General features: G+C 49.3%; 1 long non-coding RNA gene across 4 annotated transcripts in view; it reads right to left on the bottom strand.

Moving 5' to 3' along the window:
- Nucleotides 1-20,680, bottom strand: part of LOC143436727 (uncharacterized) — a 39,611-nt gene that overhangs the window by 8,431 nt on the left and 10,500 nt on the right. The window contains exons 1-3 of one of the 4 annotated variants that reach the window (XR_013106551.1): nucleotides 9,053-9,720; nucleotides 5,711-5,791; nucleotides 2,579-2,771 (exon numbers count right to left, since the gene is read on the bottom strand). This is a non-coding gene — a long non-coding RNA (uncharacterized LOC143436727). Of the gene's footprint in view, nucleotides 1-2,578; nucleotides 2,772-5,710; nucleotides 5,792-9,052; nucleotides 9,721-20,680 lie in introns of those variants that run through there. The other 3 variants (XR_013106553.1, XR_013106550.1, XR_013106552.1) reach the window with 3 other exon arrangements.

Here is a 20,680-nt window from a genome sequence, read left to right as displayed (position 1 = left end):
TGCTTTCTAGCCGCTTTCTGCTAAAAGTCAGCTCCTAACACACCCTCAATGGGATGGGCCCTCCCACATCAATCCCAAAGTAAGAATACGCTCTACAGCTCGATCTTACGGAGATGTTTCCTCAGTTAAGGTTTCCTCCTTTCAGATAACTCTAGCTTATGTCAAGTTGACATAAAACTATCCAGCACACACACAAAAGATAATTATAAATAAATGCTAAAAATACAAATTCTCATTGAAATTAAAAACTCAGCTGTGTGTGGCGACGAGCACCTATAATCCAGCTCTTAGATTGACACAGGAGATCCGAAGGCTCAAGACCAGTTTGGACTTCTCATCTCAAAACAAAAACGGTGAACTTGGTTTTCATCTCATGCTAGTTAGGATGCATATGGTCAAACATATCCTAAAATGAATGTGCTGTGGTGGTGTACCCCTTAAATCCCAGAACTCTGGAGGCAGAGGTAGGTGGATCTCTGTGAGTTCAAGGTCATCCTCGTTTAGAGGGTGAGTTCCAGGCCAGCTGGCATTATATAATGAGGCGTTATCTCAGAAGAAAGCCTCCTAAAACAGCAAGGGATAGAGGGACTGTTGGTGGGAATATTGGGGTGCAAGCTTCCAGAAAACAAAGTAGCAATTAAAGGTAAGACACCATGTGAGCAAGCAGATAACCTGACTGCAAACAGAGCCTAGGGCAGATACAGAGTCTCACAGCAGGATGGGGAGCCACAGGGGACAGTGGTTCTGGTGTCTCCACAGAGAGGGGACTTCAGGCTACAGAGGAAGGAAATCCTTCCTCTCTACATGTTGAACTTGAGCCCAGGCATTCCCACAGAGAAAGGAAGGAGGAGGGGCTTGTAGGGCTGAGGGAAAGGGTGCCAGTGGAGCTGAGAAACAGGTTACCAGTTTGGGGATGGGGGTGCACTGAGGGATAGAGCCAGTGGGGCTGAGGGACAGGGAGCCAGTGGGACTGAGGGACAGGGAGCCAGTGGGGTTAAAGGTCAGGGTGCCACTGAAGGACAAGCTGCCAGTGGGGCAGGGAGGCTGAGGGCCAGGGCGCCGGCGGGTGGGGGGGGGGAGGGGAAAGGGGGGATATGAGACCGGGAGCCTCCATTGTCTCTCTCTGCCTCACCCACCCAGGTGCACTGCTCCAGTAACTGCTGCACTGTCCTCCTTATATCCTTCCTGTGCCTCCAGGCTCCCATGTCCCCTGCCAGTGCCCTTACCACCTTAGTCTCCAGCTTCCACTCCAAAAAGGGAAGAACAGGTCCCCACTCCAGCCAAACAGTGAAAACAGGGAGGACCTGAGCTCTGTCCCCGAACAAGTTACACAAGCTAAAAGCGCCTTCCTCTCCCTGAGGCCCTGGGGCAGGAGGTGAGCATGCTGGGTAGTGTTAAGCCACTATTAATAACGATAATCCTTCATTGTAAGAGTCCATTTAATATTTATTCTCCCGTTAAATACAACTTACAATCTTGGTGCCCAAGGCCATGTCACACCCAAGTAACAGGTGTTAGGCCCTTCTTTCACTGCCTGGATGTCTCTGCCATAAGCAGCAGCCCCTGCTTTGGGTGATCCATAGATACCCTGAGGAAGCCACTCTGCCAACCGCAGCTGCTTGCTACTGAAGCACGCTGCAGCTTCAGGGAGCACTGGGTCAGCCATCACAAACCTGCCTGAACTCTGGTTGACAGGACTGTCCTTTTCACCCAGGCCAGGAGAGTACTTCCCCAGCAGACCCAGCACAGAGAACTTCTGTGATTGGTGGAAGTGTCGTAGGGACCACGCTGGGATTGATACAGAGTTCCCCAGTGCATGGAAGACTATGAGGGTGTACTCAGACCTGCCTTCCTGCTCCAGGCTGGAGGCTCCCTCATCATGCTGCCCCCTGGTGTTGCAACATTATACCTTACATAAGCCATCTCTCAAGTGATGGGAAAACCAGCCTCTCTAACGAAGAATTCCAAACATTTAGGGAGACTCAGAAATGGAACACGGCCCGAAGTAGGGAGTGAAAGGCAGGCACAGGTCAGCAACACAGGGGAGGGGAGGGGAGGGGGAGGGGAGGGGAGGGGAGGGGAGGGGAGGGGAGGGGAGGGGAGGGGAGGGGAGGGGGAGGGGAGGGGGAGGGGAGGGGAGGGGAGAGGAGAGGAGAAAAGGCAGATTGAAAATAAAAGACAGTTAAGACAGGAGAAGCCCAGCAGAGTCAGAGATGGTATTGTTAGGAGAAGAACCCAGGAGGAACCCACGAAGAAGAAAAAGAATAAAAGCTACAGTCTTGCCGGGCAGTGGTGGCGCACGCCTTCAATCCCAGCACTTGGGAGGCAGAGGCAGGTGGATTTCTGATTCGAGGCCAGCCTGGTCTACAGAGTGAGTTCCAGGACAGCCAGAGCTACACAGAGAAACCCTGCCTCAAAAAAACAAAACAAAACAAACAAAAGCTACAGTCAACACTAACTATAACCTCACAGTCATGGGTCTCTAACAAGGTGTAGAGAAGATGGTATACACTCTGTGGTGACTCCCCTCCTCCCCTCCTGGCAGACATGGCACACGGGGGACACCAAGACACATCACCTGAGCAGGACTTTCCTGAGCTGCCAGTCAAGAAAACGTGTAAGAAGCTGTCTCCATCTAGAAAACCCTGGGGAGACATGACAACGAAATATCACACAGGATCCTCATGGATGAAGGGTGAGCTGCAGGTGGCAGTAGGTCAATGGGTTCCGAAACAGTAACAGGTGGCACTGGGGGACACTCGGAGCAGATCCTGGAAGGTAAGCCATGCTGTTTTGAAACTTCTCTGTAATCTAAAACTACTCTAAACTTCAAAGGCTTTTTTTTTTTTAAAGCACATTTAGTGTTGACCTCATAGAATCACTTCTGCAGTGTGCATACGGGAACAGGTCTCCTCCCTCCTGGGCACGTCTGGACCAGGGTGGAGTAAGCCTTCCAATCAGAGGGCTCCATGAGAGGAACCAATGGAAGACAGCAGAGCCAGCCTGGCTCAGCCAATTCCTTACTTAAGATTTCTGGTCTAGTGCTGGGCATGATGTTGCAGGTCTGCCTTCCAAACATTCGGGAGACTGAGGCAGGAGAATGGCAAATTTGATTACAGTCTGGGCTACATAAGCAATTAGATCAGCCTGGGAAGGAGATGAGACCTTCACTCCTCCAGATTCAGACTCCAACTTCACACCACACCATTCTGAAGGCACATGTGTGCCCCCTCCCCTTCAGCTACCAAACGAGTGAAACAATGGGCCCTAGAAATCAGAACATTCCAGGAATGTCACACCAAAGTAAGGCAGTGTCTGAAGAAGCCCAGCGTCTGCCGGAAGAAGGACTTGTCTCCCAGGAAGCAATCGTTCGCAGCTGACATAACCAGTCAAACCCATGTTTACGGAGAGATGGAGCCCAGACAGGAGTAACGGGCAGGGCCCCACCTAGACCACTGCTTAGCTATGCATATCTCTTGCCTTCTATTCAGACTTAAGCCTCATCTCAGTACCCCAAAGATGGACTTGGGGTGTCACCACAGCCCTCTGTTCTTCAAAAGAAGCCACATTGAATAAACCTCCCTTCTCTGCTTTTCCTTTGTCTCTTTAATAAGCTCCCAAGGACAGACCGCCACGCCCAGCTCAGGACTGCCAGATCCTACGCTTTGACCCAAGAACTCTCAAATTTACTTCCTGTTTTAGAAAAAAATGAGGGAAAAGAGATTTTTATTATATAAGCTCAGGAGTGAAATGGACAAACCTGTTTCTTTCCGAGTTACACTTATCTGGTTTCGAATTCAAGATTAGCTCACGCCTTACGAAGGTTTGGCCAGCTTGTGTGTGTGTGTGTGTGTGTGTGTGTGTGTGTGTGTCTGTGTATGTGTCTGTGTGTGTGTCTGTGTGTGTGTCTGTGTGTGTGTCTGTGTTTGTGTCTGTGTTTGTGTCTGTGTGTGTCTGTGTGTCTGTGTGTGTCTGTGTGTCTGTGTGTGTCTGTGTGTGTGTGTGTTCATGTGTGTAAATGAATTATTTATTCTAGCTAGCCCGTATAAAAGACAAAGGAACCTGGCATTCTGTTGACAAGTTGTAGGCCTATATTGGGCAGGTTCTATGCTATCTTCTCACCTATATCCAAGTCATATACTCCTTGTTACTTTGCTGTTTGAGTCCCGTCCAGGCTACTTCTGCTCCAGCAGCCTCTCCTCAGGGTACACTTTTTCTAGTCACATGTTCACAATCCATCTGCCTTCATGGTGGTCTCCTCCTCTTTCCCTCTTCTCTTCTCCTCCTGGTCTCTTCTGAAACTGCTCACTTGATCCTCAAGTCCTGCCTTTCTCTCTCTACTGCCCAGTCATAGGCTCTTATTATTATCTTATCATAGCCTTTTATTATCCTATCAGGGATTATTGGGGAACATTCTTTACAGTACATGGATTAATACAGTGCCCCCAAATCAAGTTACAGTCTGGATAGGATATACAGAACTAAGCTTCTGAATACACAGCATACAAGACTAACCCCAACATAGGTGTGCTCACGTGCATGTGTGTCTTCACCAGAAATTACTTTAGGTGTCTTCTTCGATCTCTCTTCACCTCATTTATTTATTTGCTTTTATTTATCTATTTACTTAGACAGGGTCTTACAAAGTAGCTCTGGCTGGCCTGGAGCTCTCTAAGTAGAACAGTCTGGCTTTGAACTCAGAGATCTGCCTGCATCTGCGTCTGAAGTGCTAGGAGGTATGTGCTACCATACCTGGCCTCTCCTCTCATTTTAAATATTTTAAACTTGCTTTCTTTTTTTTTTAAAGGGGGGGGGGGCTTAACTGATCTTCCGGATCTCAGCATTGGTGAATGGCTTCCCCCTGGATCCTCGGTTCCTGTTTTCCTTCCCTACAGGGGTCCTTCAGCAACAGTAAATCCTTCTGTGTGTCGAGGTGACCTCATGGCAGGTACTTGTTTAAACATGAGGTGTGTCGCCACCTAACCTTCCCAGCGCCCGTATAGAACGGCAGTTTGTTTTCAGTGGAAAGCTTGAAGTCCTTGTACACACAGATAAGCACTGAGGAAACCAAACTGTTCGAATTTCCCAGGCTTATCTCTTCAAGGAAGGGGTGTACACCTGTTTCCCACACAAAAGGCTGGGAGAGAATATTGTTAATGACCTGGCCACCTTTTCTATCTATAGGCCAGACGTCACCCAAATCCCCCAGCATCTTTATCTCAGACTCTCTCTCTCTCTCTCTCTCTCTCTCTCTCTCTCTCTCTCTCTCTCTCTCTCCCTAGATCTTTATCTTTGGTTTCTTAGTCAATCAAACCCATCCTTAGGGAAGGGATCACACTAGCTTATAGGCTAATGACATCTGTGCAATCTCTGTCAGATGCTAGGGCCTTAGAAGTCACATGTGCTTGGTGAAAGAGTTTCTATGTAGTTGAGTCTTAAGCTTTATTGTAAACATGGGATTGGGATATTTATTACCAGGAAACGTTTTTCCAAAACTTGCTGTGCTAAAATATGTCTGAAATGAACCAGCCTGCTGTCAGACTCTGGGACGTTTGAACCAGCACTGGTTAAGTCTGCTGAACCAAGTTTCCTTCTTGCCTCACAATCGTCATTTCCCTGCCACACCCCCCCCAGACTTGCAGGAAACCCCCACAATTTCCCAGCATTTCCATATAGGGAAACTGAGGCACAGAGCAGTGAAGAGACTTACGTGAGTCATGTTGTAGGAGTGGCCATAGCCCGGAGTCAGGACTTTTGTCCTAAAACTCCAGCATCACTTTTAGAATATGGTCTGCAAATGCACAAAGATAAATGCAGCAAATTACACAGGAAACCAACTGTTTGAAATGCAGTCTAATCTAGAGTAATAAGTGACTCACTAGCACTTTAATCAAGACCCAGCCCCAGGACTCAAGGGTCGATCTCTAAGTAAAGAATGAAGTTTCAAAGCAGCATAGTCAGATAAAAAGATCCATGTTCTGTTAGGATGGTGTCACGGGCTCTGTGGGACTGCCCTGCCCTTGCCTGCATTATAGACCAGGAGTGCCAGAATAACACCTAGGTCTTCCATTCAGCACCACATGAAGTGATTCTAGAGACACTGGGTTAGGACACTAGGTCACAGTTCACTCCTCTGAGCCATCAGGTCTCCTTCATCTCTTATAACCACGACAACCTAAACCAAGAACATCCTACTGTCCATCCTGAGGCTCCCCAATGAATATTTCTTCAAACAAGGCCCCAGGCAGGCTTGTGGAGGTAGCTGTGTGGCTTTCTGTAACCAAAGGCTCGCCTCTTACACCCACGTACTGAACAGAGACTTCCCTGAAAGCTTACTCTAGGGTCACCGGCTTCTCTTCAGTTCCATGATACATGGCACGATACATTCCTTTCTCTTGCTGCTTCAGGCGAAGGACCAGGGCAGCCTGACTTCTGTTTTTTGTGAGAATCTTTTTTTGTTGTTGTTTTGTTTTGTTTTTGTTTTTCAAGACAGGGTTTTTCTGTATAGCCCTGGCTATCCTGGAACCAGGCTGGCCTCGAACTCAGAAATCTGCCTGCCTCTGCCTCCCAAGTGCTGGGATTAAAGGCGTGTGCCACCACTGCCTGGCTGTGGGAATCTTTCTTGGTATTTGGAAGTTTTTCTGATTTTCTTTGAGTCAGAAGCACATGTCTGGTGCTGTCCTCTCTGTCTGTCCTTTAAAGCCCTGTCTTCTATGGTCATAGGGAGAAAACCTTCTGGGCCCTGCAGGCTCTGTCTTCTCCAGGGCCTAGCCAGCTCACCCTCCTTCAGTTTACTCTCCCAAGGCTGCTGGGGGCTCTGCCCTCCTGATGAACCCTTATTTCCCGCTGTCCCTCCTGCTCTCTGGTGAAATAAACATCTGGTTTATTTCCCCTTCTGTTTCTCTACTGTGGTTTTCTTCTCCTTGACACTGCCCTTCTTTATCTACTGGGCTCATCTCTCCCTTGATTTCATTCTTTCTTTTTATATTTACCTATTTAATGTATATGAATGCTCTATCTGCATGTACACCTGCCTGCCAGAAGAGGGTGTCAGATCACATTACAGATGGTTGTGAGCCATCACGTCATCACTGGGAATTGAACTCAGGACCTCTGGAAGAGCAGCCAGTGTTATTAACCGCTGAGCCATCTCTCCAGCCCTTCGATTCCATTCTTCATGCTTACTTGCTTACATTTTATTTGTTCATTTATTTGTTTAGTGTGTGTGTGTGTGTGTGTGTGTGTGTGTGTGTGTGTGTGTTGTGTCTACGTGAGTGTCACAGGTTGCATGTGGAGACAAGAGAACAAATTGCAGGAGCTGATTCTCTCCCTCTCTGGGTCCCAGAGATTGAACTCAGCTCATCAGGTGTGACAGCAAGCATCTTTCCTGGTTGAGCCAAACCATTGCGCTGTCTTCCTCCTCACTTTAAATGCTTGGTTCATCTATTCCAGCCAGATGACCTCAGCCAGGGACTTGTTTGGTTTTTTGTTTGATTGTTTGGTTGGCTTGGTTAGGTTTGCTGTTTTGTTTTGAGACAGTGCTTCACTGTGTATCCCTGGCAAGCCTAGACTGTCTATGCAGACCAGATTGGCCTTGAGCTCAGAGAGATCTGCCCATGTGTGCCTCCTAAGTGCTTGAGTTGAAAGAGTGTGCCACCACATCCTGCTTGGTTTTGTTGTGGTTTTGGTTTTGTTGTTTTGTTTAGATGTAAGATCTCTTGTACCCCAGACTGAGAACTTAGCATAGAGGGGAAGACGGCCTTGAACTCCTGATCCTCTGCTTCTACCTCCTGGTGCTGTATTACTGCAAAAGTGGTGATGATCTGCCCAGGGCATGATTTTGTGTATATTAGACAAACATTCTACCAATTGAGCTGCATCCCCACTCCTTCCTTTGAGAACTTGATAATGCCTATCTATCCACTGTGGCAGGAGCCCAGGCTCCCTGCACAAGGAGAGTCCAAGAAGGGGAGTGTTCAGGATGCTGGCTCTGAGAGACCTGATAGGTTTGACTGATGACTAGAAAAGTTCCCTGGTGACCCCCAAGCCTGGCCTGGAGGATGTAGACAAAGGAAAGGGACAGAGGAGCCTGGCCACTCTTGCTACCTGGTCACATAGGTGGTGACCCGCAGTGGGAATAGGAGACACCTTTGCTGGGTAACTGGGGAATCCTCTGTGAGAGCTTTACCTGGACAGTGGGGATAAGAAATCACTGTACTGTGTACGGCATTGAGATGACAGGAAAGGGAAGAGAGTGAGAAAGGAGGCTCACATGAACCTGAGGTGGGGCCCACTCTCCCAACACACATGCACACCTCCACGCAATCGCATGCAAGGCCTACACTGTTTCCTTGAGCCTCTTGCTGTTTTCCAAGTTCCAGTTCTCATAGAAAAGCCAGAGAGAACCAAAGGCAGATATCCTAGCTTAAGAAAGCAGAGAACGCATTAGTCTACAAGTTTTTCAATGAGGCAAATTACAGAGACAGAAAACAACTCAGTTTCTCACTGCCTGGGAAACTAGCAACCCCCTCAAGAAGGTGTGAATGCCCCAAGTCCTCTCTAATCTGGGGTCGCTGGTCCTGATTCAGCCATGAGATGGGTGACCCTCACCTCCTCTACTGTAGAAAAGACTCCACAGCCTGTTAGCAGCTGGAATGGGAGCTCTGTGAAACCAAGCAGACCAGGATGGACCAAGGGGCACCTAGGGAAGGAAGAGGGGGGCAGCAATTGTCTCAGAGTCATTGAGGAGAGTCTCCTCAGAGAATATTACTAGTGCCTGCTATGTTCAGATGGCCAGGCCTGTTGAGTATCTGAGTCTTGGCACTGCCTGAGCTCCATACAGGCTATCTCCTGCCCTGGAGCAGGTGTTCAGGTGCTTTCCAGACACCTCACAAGCTCTTGGTTTCATGGGAACAGGCCAGATTTCAGCCAGAAGCTCAGAAAGAAAGGCTTTGTGTCTGTCCTTGCATCTGTACATCCTCAGAATGGAACTGCTCACTTCTCCACCCCTTGTTGCATGACAGACATTTTCTTGGTACAAGACCATACCGACCTGGAAGCCAGGCAACCTCAGGATGACACTGAAGCCTCAGGAAGGCAGTTTCGGGTCAGCCAAAGGCACTGTGGCCAGCCCAGTCCGCCTTGTTCCCAGCACTCGTCAGGTGCAAGCTTGCCAGAGAGCTGAGCTGCAAGGAGAGCATAGTTCTGGGATTGCTGTAAGCGGGCAGAGGCACGGGGGCCTACGAGAAAAATGTGCTGAATCTTGTTCTGCGTCATCTCTCCACTGTGGCATGGCTGTCCCTTGACACCTTCCGAAGTAGGAGGTTGCCATGCTGTGGGCAGCACACCTCAGCCAGGAGGCTTCAAAATCAGAACTGGCAGGATGACACCTGCAAAAGCATCCTGCAGACTGGCAAACCAGAGCAGGACGGGGTTGGGGGGAGGGCACCAGAAGGGACAAACAGGTGATACACATAACTGAATGTAGGCTGTCCAGAACAATAGCTGTTACATAGAGGGTTTTTTTTTTTTTTTTTTTTTTTTTTAAACTCCCTTGACAACCAGGGACAAGTCAGGGGCATTTGCTATGTGTATGCTTAGTCATTCTAGTGCTGTTTTGTGTCATGGAGTGACTGGAGGCATCCTGAGGAATGTGTCCTCCGGTAATTTTATTGTCCTCTGACGTCATACAGACTAACATGGCTGTGATGTCCATGGAGGCTCTGCTGCATAGTACTTCATGGCTGGCCAGACAGTACTCTATGTAGGACCTGACTGTGTGTGTCATTTGGCTCTGAAGAGCACTGAGAGGAGAAGTCCCCTTGCCCATGGAGCCATGTGGCCCAGTGACTTTGACTTTCTCCCTGTCCCTCCATCTGCAGATCCCAAGTATGCTCCTCCCTCTAGGGGACACTACGGTCAGCTTCCTCTAGGGGACACTACGGTCAGCTTCCTCTAGGGGACACTACGGTCAGCTTCCTCTAGGGGACACTACGGTCAGCTTCCTCTAGGGGACACTACGGTCAGCTTCCTCTAGGGGACACTACGGTCAGCTTCCTCTAGGGGACACTACGGTCAGCTTCCTCTAGGGGACACTACGGTCAGCTTCCTCTAGGGGACACTACGGTCAGCTTCCTCTAGGGGACACTACGGTCAGCTTCCTCTAGGGGACACTACGGTCAGCTTCCTCTAGGGGACACTACGGTCAGCTTCCTCTAGGGGACACTATGGTCAGCTTCCTTCTGAAGTCTAACAGAGATAGGGAGAAGTGTACTGAGCTTGAAGCTGTGAGCTCCAGGTATTCCCAGTCAGGGGAGGCGAGCACCTAGTCTAGCAGCAGCCCTTGCTCACACATATCCTGTATCCCTGCCTGCCAGCTCCTTCCCAGGACGAAAGAACATTAAGCACAGCATCCTGGAGACTTTTGTTCAGAGGATATATAAAGAATTCTCCCAAGCCAGGAATGGTGGCACACACCTTTAATCCCAGCACTCAGAAAGCAGAGGTAGGTGGGTCTCTGTGAGTTCAAGGCCTGGTTTAAGTCAAGGGTTTCAGGTCAGCCAGAGCTACATAATGAGACCCTACCTCAAAATAAGCAAACAACAAAAAAGACCCCTTTCAAATTGTCTTAAGATCTTTCTTGCTGCAACAAAACACCATGACCAAAAAGCAAGTTGGGGAGGAAAGGGTCTATTTGCCTTATATTTCTGGATCACAATCTATCATTGGTGGAAGTCAAGGCTGGAACTCAGACAGGGCAGGAAACTGGAGGCAGGAGCTAATGCAGAGGCCATGGAGGGATGCTGCTTACTGGCTCGCTTCCCATGGCTTGCTCAGCCTGCTTTCTTATAGAACCGAGAACCACCAGCCCAGGGATGGCACCGTCCACAATGGTCTCAACTGATCACTAATTGAGAAAATGCCTTACAGCTGGATCTCATGGAGGCCTTTCCTCAAGGGAGGCTCCTTTCTCTCTGATGACTTTTGCTGTGTTAAGTTGACACACAAAGCCAGCCAGTACACAAATCAGTAAGAAACGAGGCGATATCTCCAAGGAGAAATGGGCAGAAGAACCTGAAAACACTTTGCACAAGGATAAGTCAGAGGTCAGTGGGCACGTGGGAAGGTGCCCGCTTCGGTATCGGCACAGACTATGAATTAGAACCATACTGTGATCTCAGCTGGACTGCTTAGCATGAAGAAGAGGAACATTTCTAGTGGTTGGGCAAGGACACGGAAGAGCAGGACTCCTATGTGTTGCTGGTGACTAACAGTCGGTGCATCCACAGTGAAAAGTACTGGGCAATACCCATTAAAGTTGAACGTGCAGATCCAATAAGATCCAAGAAGTACCCAATAGAAATGTATGCAGAGCCAGCCAAAGACACACTCAGACAGGTCCCACACAGAATACTGTCCCGGCCAGCCATGAAGTACTATGCAACACAGTCCCTACGAACATCACAGCCATCTTGGTCTGTATGACATCAGGGGACAATGAAGTTACCTGGGAACACATTCCTCAGGTTGCCTCCAGTCATTCTGTGACATGAAACAGTGTTGGAATGTTCAGGGTGCTCCTGGAGGCCACCAGCACAGCCATCAGTGTGGAAGAGCAGGCGCGGCTGCTCTGGTCACACAAGACGATATGCACAGCAAAGACCAGGAGTGGGCGACATGAGGCTTAGCTTCACATAGAGAGAGACACTCTTACACTTCACGGGAGCTAAGGAGCCAGATATTGTGGTGTGGACCATGTGACCCCCACTTAGGAAAGCTTAAAGGGGTACCGGAGTAGTTAATGTTCTTTTGTCCTGGGAAGGAGCTGGCAGGCAGGGTATACAGGGTATGTGCAGGCAAGAGCTGGTGCTAGACTAGGCACTAGCCCCGCCCCTGGCTGGGAGTACCTGGAGCCCACAGCTTTAATTTAAGCTCATTTAATTTAATTTTCTCTATCTCTATATAAGAAAGGATGCTGACCCCATAGTGACCCCTAGAGGAGCATACTTGAGATCTGCAAATGAAGGGGTAGGAAGGAAGCCGAAGTCACTGGGCCACATGGCTACATAGACATGGGGACCCCTCCTCTCAATGCTCTTCAGAGCAATTTACTCACACAAGGGAGACATTTTTTTTTTTTGAAACCAAAACAATGTTTAAAAGGCAGGGAAGAGTACTGAAACATAAAAAGTGATCGAAGCCTCTCACTGCGTGTGATCATCTATCTCGATGGTCATCAACGTGACGAGATTTAGGTAGCTACAATGTTTTAAGTTTAAATTACTGTGCATAAGAGATCTTTAAAGGAAAATGGTTGCCCCAGCAAGCTTGGTTGTCCCACTGCACAGGATGAGCTTGATCACACGCAGGCAGGAGGCGCAGAGGTAGGAAGTTCACTAGAATCATATGCTTGCCGCGACTGGACAAAGGTGGGAAGTAAGTACACTTATGGGGCTTGCCTTTATAAGTCTCTGGCTAATGTAATTCAGACACATACGCTGGGAATGCCCGGTATAGACCTGGCCAGTGGCCATCATCCCGGCCACTATTTAATAAAGCTTGCTTCAAATTTGGCTCAAAAATTGTGGTAATGGTCTTATTCTCGCCCAGTGGTATCAACACATATCTCGTATTCACACACCTCAGTGATGATGTGCTCTGAGAGATCAGACTAAGGAACTCACCTGAATGTGGAGAACACGACCAAATATGCACCAGCCAGAGTACGTAGGAGAGAGCAAGCTGAACACAACATTCATCTCTGTGTCCTGACTACAGATACAATATGACCATTTGGGTAACTCTCCTGCCTGCCATGGTCTATCCCTGACATGATAGACTGTCCATCACACCGTGGGCTGTCCATCACACCGTGGGCTGTCCATCACACTGTGGATTGTCTATCACACTGTGGACTATCACACTGTGGGCTGTCCATCACACTGTGAGCCAAGATAAATCCTTAAACCTTTGTCTGGCATTTTGTTATGATGACAAGAAAAGTAAACAATACACTCTGGGATCCAGTTTGCTTTTCCTGATGAATGAGAGTCAGAAAACATCTAATGAACTAATGACCACTAAAACCACCATTGTCTACAGAGGACTGCGGAGGATCCTGAGAGTGAGGTGCTTCTGTCACAGGCATGAGATCTGGAGTTTGGATCCCCAGAACCAGGTAAAAGGGGAGATGTAGGCCACCTGTCATCCCAGCACTGGAGAGGGGATCCCTCAGGCAAGCTGGATCACTAGACTAAATCGTGTTGGCAAGCTCCAGGCTCAGCAAGAGACTCTACCTCAATAAATAGTAAAGAACAGACAGCCAATATCAACCTTGAGCCTCTACCCACCCACGTGTGCACCACGCCCGCTTAAACACATTTTTTTAATTGCCTACACAAAGAATACATGATTTCCTAAAGATGTGTCAAGCAAGGGTGCTAAAATCAAGAAATAAGGAGGCTGGAAAGATGGCTCAGGAGTTAAGAGAGCCTGCTGTTCTTAGGGAGAGCCTGAGTTCAGATCTCAGCACCCACTAGGTGGCTCACAGTTACCTATAACACCAGCTCCAGAGGAGTGTCTTCTGGCTTTCTCTGGTGTACACACACACACACACACACACACACACACACACAATTTTTTTTTCCGAGACAGGATTTCACTATGTAGCCCTGGCTGTCCTGGAACTCATCATACAGACCTGGCTGGCCTCAAACTCACAGAGATCCACCTGCCTCTGCCTCCCAAGTGCTGGGATTAAAAACATGAGAGCTGAGGGTGCAGTTCAGTTAATAGAGAGCTTTCATAGTGTGCAAAACGCCCTGGGGTCAATCCCCAGAACTGCATGAACTGAGTGTGGTGGTGCATGCCTTTAGTGCCAGCACTGGGAGGGCATAGGAGGAAAACCAGGAGTTCAAGGATGTCATCCTCAGCTACAGTGTGAGATTAAGGCCAGCCCAAGATACAGAAGACCCTGTCTCAAAAGACAAAACAAGGGGAGTGGAGAGATGGCTCAGAGGTTAAGAGCACTGACTGCTCTTCCAGAGGTCCTGAGTTCAATTCCCAGCAACCACAACCATCTGTAATGGGATCTGATGCCTTCTTCTGGTGTGTCTGAAGAGAGCGACAGTGTATTCACATATATAAAACAGAGATGCTGGGGAGATGATGCTGTTGCTAAGGATCACTCTTGCAGAGGGCCTGAGTTCCCAGCAGAGAGCTCAGGTGCTTCTCTACCTGTACTGTAGCTCCAGGGGACCTGCCACCGTTTTTTTGGCTCCTGCAGGCACTTGTACTCATGTGCATATACCCACACACTGAGATACACAGAATCTTAACACAATAATGTAGACAAATCTTTTTAAATGAATAAATAAATAAATAAGGGCTGGAGAGAGATGGCTCAGAGGTCAAGAGCACTGATTGCTCTTTCAGAGGACCCGGGTTCAGTTCCCAGCAGGTACATGGCATCTCACACAGTCTGCAACCCCAGGGGATCCTACACCCTCTCACAGACATACGCAGGCAAAACAGCAATGCATATAAACCGAAAAATACATCTTGTAAGTAAACAAATAACAGAAGAGCTGTCCTTGCTGACGCCCAGGGCTCTTGGAATCCTGTTCTACTCCTTCATCTCTCCTCTTCCCTCCTCTGAGTTCTAAACAGTGGCCTCGTAAACCACCCAGGAACAGCATTCACACAAGAAAATCTTTAAAACGAGGAAAACAAACCGGCTCATATATTTTACTTAAATTTAAACTTTCCTTGAAGCCTAAGGTTTGCTTCACTTTAAACATGGTTGCAAATGGCATCCTTTGAGAAATATAACCTAATCCACAGGCTCAGGTACAGCCCTGTGTCTCTCTGGCTGCAGACTTTCACGGAAACTCCCACCATGCCTTGGGACTGTGCACTGCTGTTTCCTATGTGCTGCTCCATTTCCATGCCTAATAAACTCACTAGCTTAGCTTCCCCACACCTTGCCCTGGAGTTATGTGCTGAAGCCAAGGATCCAGCTCCTCCTGTGTGGGTGTCCCTCGGGGGACAGAGCTGCCGGTGGCTGTGCGGGACTGTCTCCTGGCTGCTGCTGACAGAGCCAGTGTCTCTGTTTCCAATAAGATATTTGTCTGGAATCCTGCAGTTTCCTCCACTTAAATGCAAATGAGCTGTGATCCGATGTTTCCTTCCCACGCACAGTTCCACTCTGTGTCCATTACGTCCATTACGTCCAGCCCTCTTCTCTCTCGGGAATAAGGTTCGGCAGCTTGGCTGCTGTTATCCCTTAGTTGTCGGACTGAGCTGATGGTAAGAGAACCTTTAGAGCTTCTTTGTGACGGTTTCCATACTCACCAGTGTTTTAATCAATCAGGTTTTTTATTTGTTTGGTGGTGTTGTTGTTTTTGAGACAGGGTCTCCTCCACCCGAGTTTAATGGAAAAAAAAGAGAGAGAGACAGGGTCTCTCTACTACGTATGTACTCCTGGCTATCCTGGAACTCTCTATGTAGATCAGGCTACCCTCAGACTCACAGAGATCCACCTGCCTCTGCCTCCCGAGTGCTGAGATTAAAGGCATGCACTACCACACCCAGCTTGGTTTTTTCTTTCTAAATAATAAAGCTGAAAGATAAAGAGATGGCTCAGTGGTTAAGAATGTTAGCTGTTCTTCCAGAGGACCCAGGTTTGATTCCCAGCACCACATTGTAGCTCATAACCGTAACGTCAATCCAGGAGATCCAACGCCAACTTCTGGCCTCTATGGGCACCAGACATCCACGTGGTATACAGATATACATGCAGTAAAACACTCATACACATAAAAAATAATGATGAATTAAAAATAAGCAATAATTCTGGGGAGGGGGTTTTGTTTTTGTTTTTTGTTTTTTTTTGTTTTTTGTTTTTTGTTTTTTGTTTTTTTTTTGTGCTCCTGACTTGTTCATCACTAGGTGCGTAACTGAGCAAATGCATTTAATCGCAGCACTTAGGATGCAGTCAGGTGAATCTCCATGAGTTCAAAGCCAGCCTGATCTACATAGCGAGTTCCAAGAGAGTGAAACCTCTCAGAAGAAGCCAATGAAGTAATTCCGTGGTAGAACAATCAGGAAGGCAGGCAGCTACAATACAAGGCAACCTTTGTTACAGGTTTTGAAGGCTCTCTGATGACAGTTCTTAGCTTTCAGGTTGGTGGCTGTTAATACATTCCAAAGGTTTTACCTGCTAGTCACAAGGATTTTAGGCCAGACACAGAGGTGGATGATAAAAGGCTACTGGGAGAGTTAATGATAGCCCAAGGCAATTTGCTTGTGGAAGAGCAGCCTTCCAGTTTTCTGCAATCATGAAGTTCCAGTCAATCATCCCTGTATCATCTTAACACCGATGTTATCTGGAAGCTTCGGTTCATAATACAAAGCCCAAGTTGGCTTCTAGCTCATGACAGTGCCAGGGCCTCAGCCTCCCATGTACTGGGATTATACCAGCTCCATGCTCCTGGCTTAGATTCTTCTTAACCATTAACTGTAAGGATGATTTTTCACACAGGCAATGGCTGTGTTTATGGTTGCAGGTGTGCTGGAGGAAGAACCAGAAGGCCACCCCGCCCCACTCTCAAGATTACAGTCAGGATGACCCTACTCACTCTGTGAAAAGACCTGTCTGTACCCCCCACTGGATGGGGGCTCCAGTTGGCAGAGACAGAAGGCATTGCCTGGCCCCAGGGACTTTGAGACAAGCATGCCTCTAAGGAGAGAGGACAGCTGGTGACAACCTGAACATATTGAGTTCAGGAGACTCATGGGGATTCTAGACACCTAGAAGAAGGTCAAGAGAACCTCCAGGACAGTCTCAGAGAGCCCCAGGGACAGTCCCCAGGATTCCTTAGGTGGAATCCTGGGAATTCCCTGCATAGAATCAGGAGCCCTGCCCCTTGGCTTAGGTTGTGGTGAGAGATAGGGGAGCTACATGGGGAGCTGCACTGAGGAAAACATCTTATCCTGCAGCTAGAGAGCTTCCTGGCTCTCCCCGTCCTCCTCCTTCCCCTCCCCTCCCGCCCTCTGCCTTCTCTTCCTGCAGAGACAGCTGGTGGAAACTCCTCTTCCTTCATTTTCCGGAGGAGGAGGAGCGTGACTCAGCCAGGCAGTTTCTCCTCAGCCCCCAGACCAGCCTGTCTCCACCCGCACCCCCTCCCCCAGCTGGCTCTCTTCCCTCGGGGCTCCCCAGAACTGCCCCCCCCCCATCAATTCCATATGTGAAGCCCTCCCTGAAAGTCCCTTCCAGGACCTCAGCCTTAGAGGGAAAGGGCACCTGAGCAGCTACCTGGGGAGGGGCCACCAGCCCTCCTGTTGGGTACCTTGAAGTGTGCAGTGGAGTCTCAGGTGACCACCCTGATCCAGAACTGGGTTAAAAAGAGCAGTTAGGCAGGAAAGGCAGGAGCTCGGGGAGGAGTTTCCAGAAAGCACAAGGACACTGGAAATGTTCAGAAGCAGGAGGTGTGGTCAGTGTGGAATGCTGTAGGGAGAGGCAGACTGGCCTTGATCCCAGCGGGGACCTGAGAACCTTCATCCCACCCAGACAGCACTGGAGAACAGCTGCAGAAACTGGCCTATGGTCAAGTTCCTTCCCTAGATGCAGAGCTGGAGGTGGCAGGACCGCAGAGCCCAGCCCAAGGAGTACCCGGCCCAACTCTGAAGTCTACCTGTGTGGCAGGCCTGTGCCAAGGCCCTGCCCAGAGGCCCAGATAAGAGGCCTTCTGCCTGGAAGCACTTAGAAGCCCAGTTGGATTCAGGTTGCCACCCTGGTTTTGAACCATGGCCCCTCTCATGCCGCATCCCCAAGGAAGTTTCCCCAACAGCTACACTTGAGGCTGTGTCCAACTGGACACACCCAAGTTATGTCAACTTCAACGTCTCCTCCCTGCCAGCCAACCCATCTCCAGCCTCAGTTTCCCCATTTGTAGTCAGGAATAAGCTGCCCCGCTGGTTCTGACTGCTGAGATGACTGCTGAGAGGACCTGGTGTCTGTGGCACAATAGATGTCTGTGCCATCAAAGCCCAGTTCAGAGATAAGCAGATGTGGATCCACCTTTGAGCAAGCCAAGGTACCAGGACCTTGAGTTCACCTGTATGTGGAGTGCTGGCCACATCTGCTGGGCAGAGCCAGTCCTGAGACCCAGTGCCTGTCATTGCAAGCTGAGGACCTGCTACAACAAATCCTGCTCCCGCTCTGTGTTGGTATCAGGCTCTGTCCAAACCTAGTGACATCACATCTAGGTGACCCCCCATGTCGTTGCCAAGGCAACCACCATGCATTCCCAGAATCCACCTGGCTACTTTCCTTTACCTGCAAGAGGCTACTACGGCACCACCCATATAAACAGGCATAGCCCCTTGACCTCTCTCTTCTTCCTCTTCTTCTCCCATCTTCTTGTCCCACCTTTGCCCTATTTCCTGAATAAACCTCACTTGGAATCATTTGGTCTGGTGTGGTCTATCCTGAGTCAACATCACTCTGGACTTGAGCAGTTAGCCCATGACCAGGTAAATGAGAGGGGACTACAAAGCCAGGTGTACTGCATCCTCTGGTTCTGTCTTTTCAGAACCATGCCTGACAAGGACTTCGGGAGAGTAAGTCACTCACTCCCCTAGGGACCTCAGCCATATTGGTATCAGGCTCCAACATTCTGGCCATGCTCCAAGAGTCATAGGCTGAGCAGAGAGGGCTGAGACCCTGAGGGAAGACAACATAGGAGATAACACTACAACTGTTAGCTCATTGTGCTGACCACAGTGCCAACCTCCAGCACGACCAAAGTCCCCTTCAACTTTGGTCGGCCTGTGCGCTCTTTACAGCAGTTGAAAACCAGGGCGGCGCAGAGCATAAGGCGCCAGCCTGCAGAGGGCACGGACCCTCTGCGCTCTCTTTCTACCCGCGCATTCGAATCCCGCCACGTCCCCTTTGTCTCCTAAAAGGAAACCAGTGACCCATCTCTCATGCCCACTGTTCTCCCTCGTTTTGTGCTAAGACTCAAGCTTGCTCACGCCTAGCGATCTGACACTTCACAGCCACTCAGCCCTGCTTTCTGCCTCTGTCGGTCCATCTTCAGCCTCTTACCAGCAGGTCACTATGCAGGGCCTTTCCCCTGCTTTTGGAATGAATCCCCCCTTTCCCACTGACTCAGCCCTTGGCTTGTGCCTTTCCTGAACCACATCTGAAAGTTCCAACCACCCCAACCACTGGACTTCACCCATTTCCTTGGCTGGGCTCCTGAACACTTTTCCTGCCTCTACTTGGCCTAGGCATCTTGGCCATTTTCCTTGGCCACAGCTGGGTAGAGCCTGCGGGACTGGACACACATCTCCAAGTGGCTTTCCAGCAGCCTCTGGAGGCTAGAAGCTGGCTTTCTATCATCATGATCCATGGCCTAAGAGGCCACACACAGCTCCCAGCTTCGTATGTACCTGCCTACGGCCAAGTACCTCATCAGGAACAGAGAGAACGCCTAGTCCATTGGGCATACAAACAACGGGGCACTTCCCGCCTCTGAGAATTCCCTAAGCCAAGCCCTGGGGCAGGAGCTTCTGTAGCCCGTACAGGGTGGTGCCTCAGTGGTCAGTTGGTGCCTGCCCTCCCCCACCCCATGATCCAGTGAGCCACAAGTATGGCTGCAGCAACGGGAAGGGGAGGTGGGAGATGACTCAGTCCTGAGTCACCAGCTTCCAGAAAAGGAGACAGCTATCCATTCACCAACACAGGAAGGGCTGTCAACTCTGCTAGCTGGTTGGTGCAGTGCACAGTTGTGTGTCTCCCCTCTCTCTCTCTCTCTCTCTCTCTCTCTCTCTCTCTCTCTGTCTCTCTCTGACTCTCTCTCTCTGTCTCTCTGTCTGTCTCTCTCTCTGTCTGTCTCTCTCTGCCTCTCTCTGTCTCTCTCTCTGTTTCTCTGTCTGTCTGTCTCTCTCTGCCTCTCTCTGTCTCTCTCTCTGTCTCTCTGTCTGTGTGTCTCTCTCTGTCTCTGTTTCTCTGTCTGTCTGTCTCTCTCTATCTCTCTCTCTCTATCTATCTATCTCTGTCTCTCTGTCTCTCTCTGCCTCTCTCTCTCTCTGTCTGTCTGTCTCTCTCTGCCTCTCTCTGTCTCTCTTTCTCTGTCTTTCTCTCTGTCTGTCTCTCTCTGCCTCTCTCTGTCTCTCTGTCTCTCTCTCTGTCTGTCTGTCTCTCTCTGCCTCTCTCTGTCTCTCTGTCTCTCTCTCTGTCTCTGCCTCTCTGTCTCTGTCTCTGTCTCTGTCTCTGTCTCTGTCTCTCTCTCTCTCTCTCTCTCTCTCTCTCTCTCTCTCTAATTGCATGGGGCTGGACAGACCAGATGCAAGCCTGGAAAGCAAAGCAAAGGACACTCCGGTGGGGTAACTGCGCTGAAGGCTTACTCTTTGGCCTCCCCAACTACAGACCACCAGCAGGCCTCTTGCCAAGGATACCCAACAACACTTGAGACGGGATAGAGGAGACATGAGAAGGAAAAGGGGGCCCCGGCTTTAATCCTCACCGTTAACTGCCTAGCACACAGGAATTTTGATATAATTGAGCAGCTCACCTGTGATAGACCCGCCCTGTCCTTTGAGAAACATTACAGATCATTAAGGTGGCCAAGGAACTAGTCCTCAAGTCCAGCTTCCTTCTGTCCTGCTAAGCAGG

Source organism: Arvicanthis niloticus, chromosome 23 (genome assembly GCF_011762505.2).
Source record: "Arvicanthis niloticus isolate mArvNil1 chromosome 23, mArvNil1.pat.X, whole genome shotgun sequence".
NCBI classification, from domain to species: Eukaryota; Metazoa; Chordata; class Mammalia; order Rodentia; family Muridae; genus Arvicanthis; species Arvicanthis niloticus.
The sequence above is the reverse complement of the archived record's forward strand: the minus strand, read 5'-3'. Positions and strand labels throughout refer to the sequence as shown.